The sequence below is a fragment of the Mus pahari genome, chromosome 1 (genome assembly GCF_900095145.1).
Source record: "Mus pahari chromosome 1, PAHARI_EIJ_v1.1, whole genome shotgun sequence".
In the NCBI taxonomy this organism is placed as follows: Eukaryota; Metazoa; Chordata; class Mammalia; order Rodentia; family Muridae; genus Mus; species Mus pahari.
The window spans coordinates 147,715,568-147,722,826 of record NC_034590.1 but is presented as its reverse complement, the minus strand read 5'-3'; the positions used below and the strand labels follow the sequence as shown (position 1 = coordinate 147,722,826).

General features: G+C 50.7%; 1 protein-coding gene across 5 annotated transcripts in view; it reads right to left on the bottom strand.

The window, feature by feature from the left end:
• The window catches only part of Pcgf5 (polycomb group ring finger 5), a 106,752-nt gene extending 103,629 nt beyond the window's left edge, over positions 1 to 3,123 (bottom strand). For 3 of the 5 annotated variants that reach the window (XM_029543976.1, XM_029544043.1, XM_021203839.2), the window contains exon 1: positions 3,013 to 3,096. The gene's annotated coding sequence lies outside the window, so the exon portion shown is untranslated. Of the gene's footprint in view, positions 1 to 3,012 lie in introns of all 5 variants that reach the window. The other 2 variants (XM_021203852.2, XM_029544135.1) reach the window with 2 other exon arrangements.
• Positions 3,124 to 7,259: the final 4,136 nt, after the last annotated feature.

The window sequence follows — 7,259 nt, the reverse complement described above, 5'->3', positions numbered from 1 at the left end:
AAAAAAAAAAAAAAAAATATGGTAGTGCGTTATCACCATAAACCAGCAAAGGCCTGTTCTTATTTGCCAGAAAACTTTCCTAGTTTTCAGCTCTTAAATATGTTTTCCACTGAAAAGCCATTTGTCCAACCAGATTCAGCAAGTATTTGTTGAATCCTTCAGATGGGAGACATGGGAGGATACAAATCTACGTAAGGCATGATTTTACTCCCTGTAAAGTGTTCACAAGTAAGAGGCAGACAATCTGTTAGTGGGAGGAGCAATTCCTCCCCACCTGTCGGTACTTGGACTAACGCAGGGGCTTCCACAACCGCACAAACTCCAGATTCAGGGTTCTAATCCCAGCTCTGAATCTTGAGCAAATCCCTTTACTGCCTAAATCTTTTCAGCGATGGTCCTGAAAGAATATAGCCAGCAACTTCAAGATCTCTTGTACCTAGCTCTAAAAGGCTGTGTTCTCTGAACTCGGTCTTGAAGTTACACTTCCAGAAATGACCAGTGACGAGGACGAGGCAGGGCGGCCACTCCCATTCAGCAGTGGACCGTGGAAACAGAGAGCTGACAGTACTGTCACGAGACTGAGGACGAGTAGTAACACGCGCTGCAGTTTATTCTTTATAATAACATACTTTATCATGGTAGTCTTCTGAGTATTAAGTACGACATCCAAACCATCCTCCCACACTGACCTGTAGCTTTAATCCTTGTGATATTCAATCGAGTCGTTTAAAGGATAATTTTAAGCAACACCTTTTAGCTACTATTTTGTTTCTAATATTAACAACACATTAGGGTTAGGGCCTCTGACAGAGAAAGAAAGCTTTGGGCTTGTTTAAATTAATACCACACCATATTACTATGACAGTCTTCACCACCACTAAGAACGAGTTTGGTTTACAGGTAGGAGGAAAGAGGAATGGAGAAATACCAGTGTTCCAAATGAACAGAAACATACAGGCCAGGGGCAACTTGATTATGCTGATTTCGCCTTAGCATTTTTTTTCCATTTTTAAACATTTTTTTACTCAGTAATAAATGTGGTGTCAAAGCTTCACATCCTTCTTCATGCTAAGCATCTCACAACGGGATGCTTAAAGGTTTGTCACTGTGTGCCCTTAACAGCACAGAGGAGGAAATTGATCAATCTCAAGAAAAATCACAACAGTAAAGAGAAAAATCAGAGTTACCCTACTGGTAACTCACCCACCAAAGGCAATGAATTGCAACTGTTGAAGATGATCCTGCCAAGAATGAGGGAAAGAAATGTATTCATTCAGTATGTCAACAAACATAGGGTGCCCCGAATATATATGAAGCTTCTGTTGACTCTAGTGTATACATGAACAAACGGGTAAAGTCTCCCACTTTCTCCTGTGAAACTTACATTCTTGAAGCGGCGGGGGGGGGGGGGGGGGGAGCGGACTTCCATAATGCTGCTACAAAATATTTTTAGCGATTAGGAGCTATTAAAACAATAGGAGGGCTATGGAGTAGTTTAGGAGGACCAAGAACTAAAAAGTATGGTGATCAAAGAGTATTTGTGGGGGCCTGACACTGGAGGTGAGCCCCAGATGATGAGAAAACTTTGCTCTGTAGTCCTTCAAGTGTGGGGTGGGATGGGAACGTCAAGTTAGTGTTCAAGAATAATGACAGTAGGAAACATTCTGTATTCATGAATGAAAAACGAGATGGCCTTTTAAAACTTAAAGAAATAAAACTAATCTTTATATCATCTACTTGAGGGACCACTGTTTAAGATTGACTTACGTTTAAGGATTCTGCTAATTACTTGGCAACTGCTGAAGTAGACACAATTACTCGAATTCAACCAAGCTGCAGACCTCCCTCACTTGACACCCTTCAAATTCTGAATGGGACTGGACCTGGCCCTGCAGCGAATCAGCGCCTCCTCTGCCTCATTAACCCAGCCAGGTGGAATCACGTTACCCTTCCAGAAAACGCGAAGCAAGGCTGCGGAAGGTGGGTTAGCCCTACACCCCGAAAGTTACTGTGGCAGGTTTAAATTTAAAAAAAAAAAACCCGCCGTCCTCTCGCATGAACTCCCCCCGCCCCTCCGGGCGTCTGCCCTCGCAGAAGGGCGGCCCACTGCGAGTACGCGCGCGCGTGTGGAGCCCGCGTGAATCATCGGAGCGCGGTCCACCGGGGCGATGATTCATTCACCGCTCCGGAGCTCCCGGCCACACGTTCCCGGCGTACTATGACGGCCGCACACGCAGCTTCCTTAATATTAAACAAATGTTTCAAAGTACAGACGCCTGCAGCGAGAGACGCGGAGAGCCGGCAGAGGTGGCGGGGAGCGAGCGTCCCGGGGCAGGCAGGGGCGCGGAGGGCAGGGTTGCCTCCGACGCGACCCCCGAGGCGTGCGGTGGCGCACAGGTGGGTCCCCACCGTCCTCGCCGCCGCGCTCCCGATCGCCCCTCTGCTCTCCGTGGCATCTTATATAATAGCCCCAGCCGATCCAAACGGAAGCGGGGCGCGCGCTGCCGGGGCCGCCCGGCAGAGGTGCTCACTCCCGGAGCCCGAGGGGCTCCCCACGCAGCTTCCAGGAGAGGGGAGTAAAGGCCCCGGGCGCCCGCCCCGCGCGTCCCCTCGCAAAGGCGCTCGATCCTGGCCGGTCCCCTTCAGGAAGCTGCGAGCGTCACCAACTGCGTCAGCTTCTTCAAACACCGTGCCCTGTCTCTCTCCAGCCCGGGAGCCGCCGCCGCCACCGCGGGGCCGGGGCCGCGGGCCGCGCTGGCAAGCGCGCCTCGGGGGAGGAGAAAGTTCCCGGGGACCCTCCCGTAGCCCGCCCGGCCCAGCCGCGCCGCCAGCACCCGTGCCCCGGCGTGGGCAACTTGGGACCCCCGGCTGCGCGCGACCCCTGCTGCCCGCCGAGCTCGCACGGCGCCCGCGGGGATCACGCCCCGGGCCCAGCGGAAGATCGGCCACGTTAAAAAAAAAAAAACTTCGCAAAGCCGGGAAGCCTCCGGGGTCCCCGAGCATCGCTCTTACCTAGCTCTCGGGAGGCCACGTTCCGGGCGGGCCGCACGGGGCGCGTGGTGCACGAGCGCGCGCGCGTGGGGCGGTAGGTGAGCAGCCCGCGCGGGCGGGGCGGAGCAGGACCCGGTGCCGAGGCGCGAGCCGCGCGGGCGGGGGGTCCGGGTGGCCCGGCCGCGGGAGGGCGGGGAAAAGGACGACGGCAGAGGAGCCCGCGGTGACCGTGACGGTGGCGGCGGAGGCGACGGCGATGGGCGCGGGGCGAGCGCGCCAAGGGGGCGGAGGAGTTGCCAGAGGGTTTGTTTACGCATTGCTGCCCGGCTCGGGGCACAGCCCGCACTCCCTGATTGGACACAAACTGGGGCACAGCCTCTCGCCGCCGCCCGCCAGGCCTTCTGGAGCAGCCACCGCCGCCGCTGCGTAGCTCCCGGAGCGCCTGCCGGTCACAGCCCACCGCGGTGCCTGGGCTTAGAAGGGAACAGCAGGGGTGGCCGGCAGGGTGGGCGTGGAGCGAAGCAGGCTCCTGGAGCTTGGAGCAGCCCACCTGTAGTGGTGCGACCTTGGCAAGGAGAAACTTGAAACTTCCCTGGCTTGGAGACTGCCTATGCTCCAGGGGCTGATTAGATACCCCCCCCCCTGCATCCCCTCCACCCCAACCCCACCAGGAAGCTTGCCTTGAGCAGATAGAAAAGCAGCTCAAATATTAGTAAGTCTTTGGTCAAGGCTTCTGGTCGAAGCTGATCCATAGGAGCTCACAGTACTTCTCTGCCTCCCGCTTCTCTGCTTTTAATCTCGCTGCTTCCACGTGACATTCAAAAAGTTGTCCCTCCCAGAAGTGACCTCTTCGCCCTGATGCTGAGCATCCCCATGGTCTCAGCTTCCTTCACAGCCGGAACTTCCACATCTTCAGCCTTCTTTCTACTGCCCAACTGTCACCTCAGAACCTGAGGCTAAATACCATGCCTCAATGCTTTGGCAGATTTTCATTGCCTGGATCCTGTTCTGTTCTCTGCCAGAGAGCACTGGGCTTCCCCTCTACCTGTTCACGTGCTCCTGGTCTCAGCTTCCTCCTACCATAGCAGTGTGTAGTCTTCTGGACTCCTCTAAGACTGACTTCAGTCTGACTTGGGGATCAGTCTCTTATCCCCAAGATACCTCTCCCCACCCCCTCATTCTGTAAATTTCTTGAGGAAGGTGACCAGGTTTCATCAGGGCTCCAGCAGCCTGGGAGAAATGAAACTGAAAATAATCCTGTGTTGTCTGAGTGTCTGGGCCCAGGGAACTTTGCATCTTCCGAAGAACTGAGAGCACAGACCCCCTCTCCCCCCCCCCATCTTGTCAAAAGCGATTGCTTTTGACACCCAAGTGTGTCCTCCGTATTTCCTGTCTCTGTATTCACTCCCTACATCTAACTGTATTCAAAATGGGTAACCAGCCCTAGGTGGAATGTGACTGAGCTCTGCAAAGTGAATAAAGAAAGTCATAAAGCAACAGGCACAAACTCAGTCATTTCACAGATGATTGGGGATACTAAGAGCCCTCTAGTCCTGATAGCATGGGTGGATTCATCTACTCTGATCAAACACTACTTCTGATCTGTCATGAGATGGACCCTGGTCCTTTATGACTGCTGGGATGGCTGGATTTCTTTGTCTAGATATGCTGCATATAGTTTTCCCATTGGGGAAACATCTGGACTCTGGAGGAGCATCAAATGAACTGTTTCTGTCTCAGATAATTCACATAAGCTACAAATAACATGGAAGGACTTGCAGTTGCAACCAAGGGAGGGTAAGGCCACCCTGAGATTAGCTGTCAATAAAAGCAACCCCTCCCCAAGGCTGCAGCTTGGGGGCGGGGCGAGCAGGGGGTGAGCAGGGGCCTGGAGGAAGGAGGTACCCAGAGCAGTGGGGCAGATATCACAGAGTGGAGCTTTTTCTGGAGATCCCTTCAAAGCAAAGGGTCCCTCCTCCTCTCCTTCAGTCTCAGCCTCCCAGTCAGCAGCACGTGGAAGAAGCAGGAGAAGCCAGTGCACATGTGACTACTGGCTAACACATGACCAGTGTTAGGGAGAGGAGAATGCAGCCCAGAGCATAGTGACAGGTGACAGATGTCCCAGGCTTGGGTGCAGCACCTGATAGCCTCTGGTACTCATCCTCCAGGTCAGTTTCCCTGCCCAGTCTCCCACCCCCTCTCCAGCACCTTGTCCTCCCTTTGTATCCTTACTTCGTTCTCCCAGCCTTCTCCTTTCCTACATGACATCCTTCCTTAGCCGTCCTTTCTCACCTTTCTGTTTGTGCTTCCTTCCTCTCTCCTCCGATTCTCCCTCTCTGGGTTCTGGTCACACCATCCCTGTGTCAGCTGCAGGCACTGGTATGAAGAGCCATGCCCATTAAGGCCTTCAGATTTAGATGCCACTGTGCTGTGGCCCTTCCACATACAATGCTAGATAGCTATCTTATGATATCTTCAATCTTTACCATACACTCATTGGTTGAGCACCGCTGGATATAATTTAGTGGCTTGCCTATTGTCTGTCCCAAAGGAGTTTCTGCTTATGCAGGTCACCGACGACACCTTCTCTTCCAGTTAGGTTTCCCTCTTCACTTTCTTAGCCTATACTTTCTCATTCTCAGAAACGCCTCCCCAAACCTCAAATTCCAACAGTCCAGTACATCATTTTAAATCCCCAACTGGAGGAGGTAGCATCTCATCAGTTGTGTGACGAGGGAATAAGATGGAAAGGCCAGACATTGATCAAGGAGGAGCATTTTTGGTGGAACGGTAAATAATATGATCCAACTTGGCTGAAACATGAAGGAAGGCTAACAAGTTAGAGAATGTTTCATCATAGTCCCCCAAAAGAAACACTGTGTTCAGAAACCTTTATTAAACCCCAAATACGTGGATAGTTCAGATTATTCGAACCATCATATTTTACAGCCACAGAGAAATGCTAACACTGGCTAGCCCAAAAGGTTTTAAAATAAGAGGTCCATGACTGTACGGTCTGGGTACTTGAACAGCAAGGTGATTGAACATGGCCATTGAAGTCTATCCATAGTTAGATACCTTCTCTGATAAATGTTGTACCGTAAGACCTTGAACTCACATATCATCTCTTCTTCAACATACCAGGGAAAATAATATCATCTATTCCAGTGGCTTTTGTGAAAGTTAGTATAAATAAAAAAAAACTCTATAGTCAGGCTTGACAACATAGTCAGCCATAGAGCAAGGAGCTTAAACAGCATATATTTCTTCCTAACTTTTAGAGGCAGAAGTCTAAAGTTTATGAGAATATTCTTCTTTTCAGCTGTGCAAACTGACAACTCCTTGCATCCTGGCAGGGAAAAGGGGTGGATGAGATAGGATTCAACAGATATGGGTACATTATCATCAGGCTTCCTTCCCATGCCATCAAGCTAGAAGATACGAGAGTCAGAATGAGTCTCTCTAGCTTTTAAAGCCCTCATTGAGAATTTCCGATATGGGCAGTTCTAGTATCAAATCGTATGCATTTGATGCCATCTGTGGGAACATGGCACGACACTAGTTTGCTGTTTAAAGAAGGTCTCAGTCAGGCTTGGTGGCACACACACTTTTAATTCCAGCACTTGGAAGGGAGAGAGAGGCAGGTCGGTTGCTGTGAGTTCAAGAAAAGCCTGGTTTACACGGTGAGTTACAGTGCAGCTAGAGCTATGTAGTGAGATCTTGTCTCAACGTACCCCCTGCCCCTGAACCCCAAAAAAGGAAAAAAGAAAGAAAAATCTTAGTTGTCTTTCTAGTTTCAATTCCTGCTATTTCCTGACTACAATGGCATACTATGAAATTCCAGGAGGACATGGGCTATATTATCCTGTCAATTTCAGTTCTTAAAAAGACACATTTTTCTTTTATCTTAAAAAGTCAGTAATTGTTCCACTTTTCTGTCTTACTTCAAACCAAGTTTATAATTCAATACTTGATCTCTAAAATCTACCTTATGGTCCTGCCCTTCGCTCACTCGCCTCTTCTAGGAAGTGAGAAGGAAGCAGAAAGTTCTAGGCCAACTCCTCATTTCACCAGAGAGGAGTCTGAGACACAAAATGATAGTGGCACGAGGGTTCAGTGGGCCAAAATGCTTCCCTGACAGACAGGATGAGCCCAGCTCAGTCCCTGGAGGAAGGAGAGAATTCCCACAAGTAGTCCTCTGATGGGTTTGAGTGTGTATGCACACACACACACACACACACACACACACACACACACACACACACACA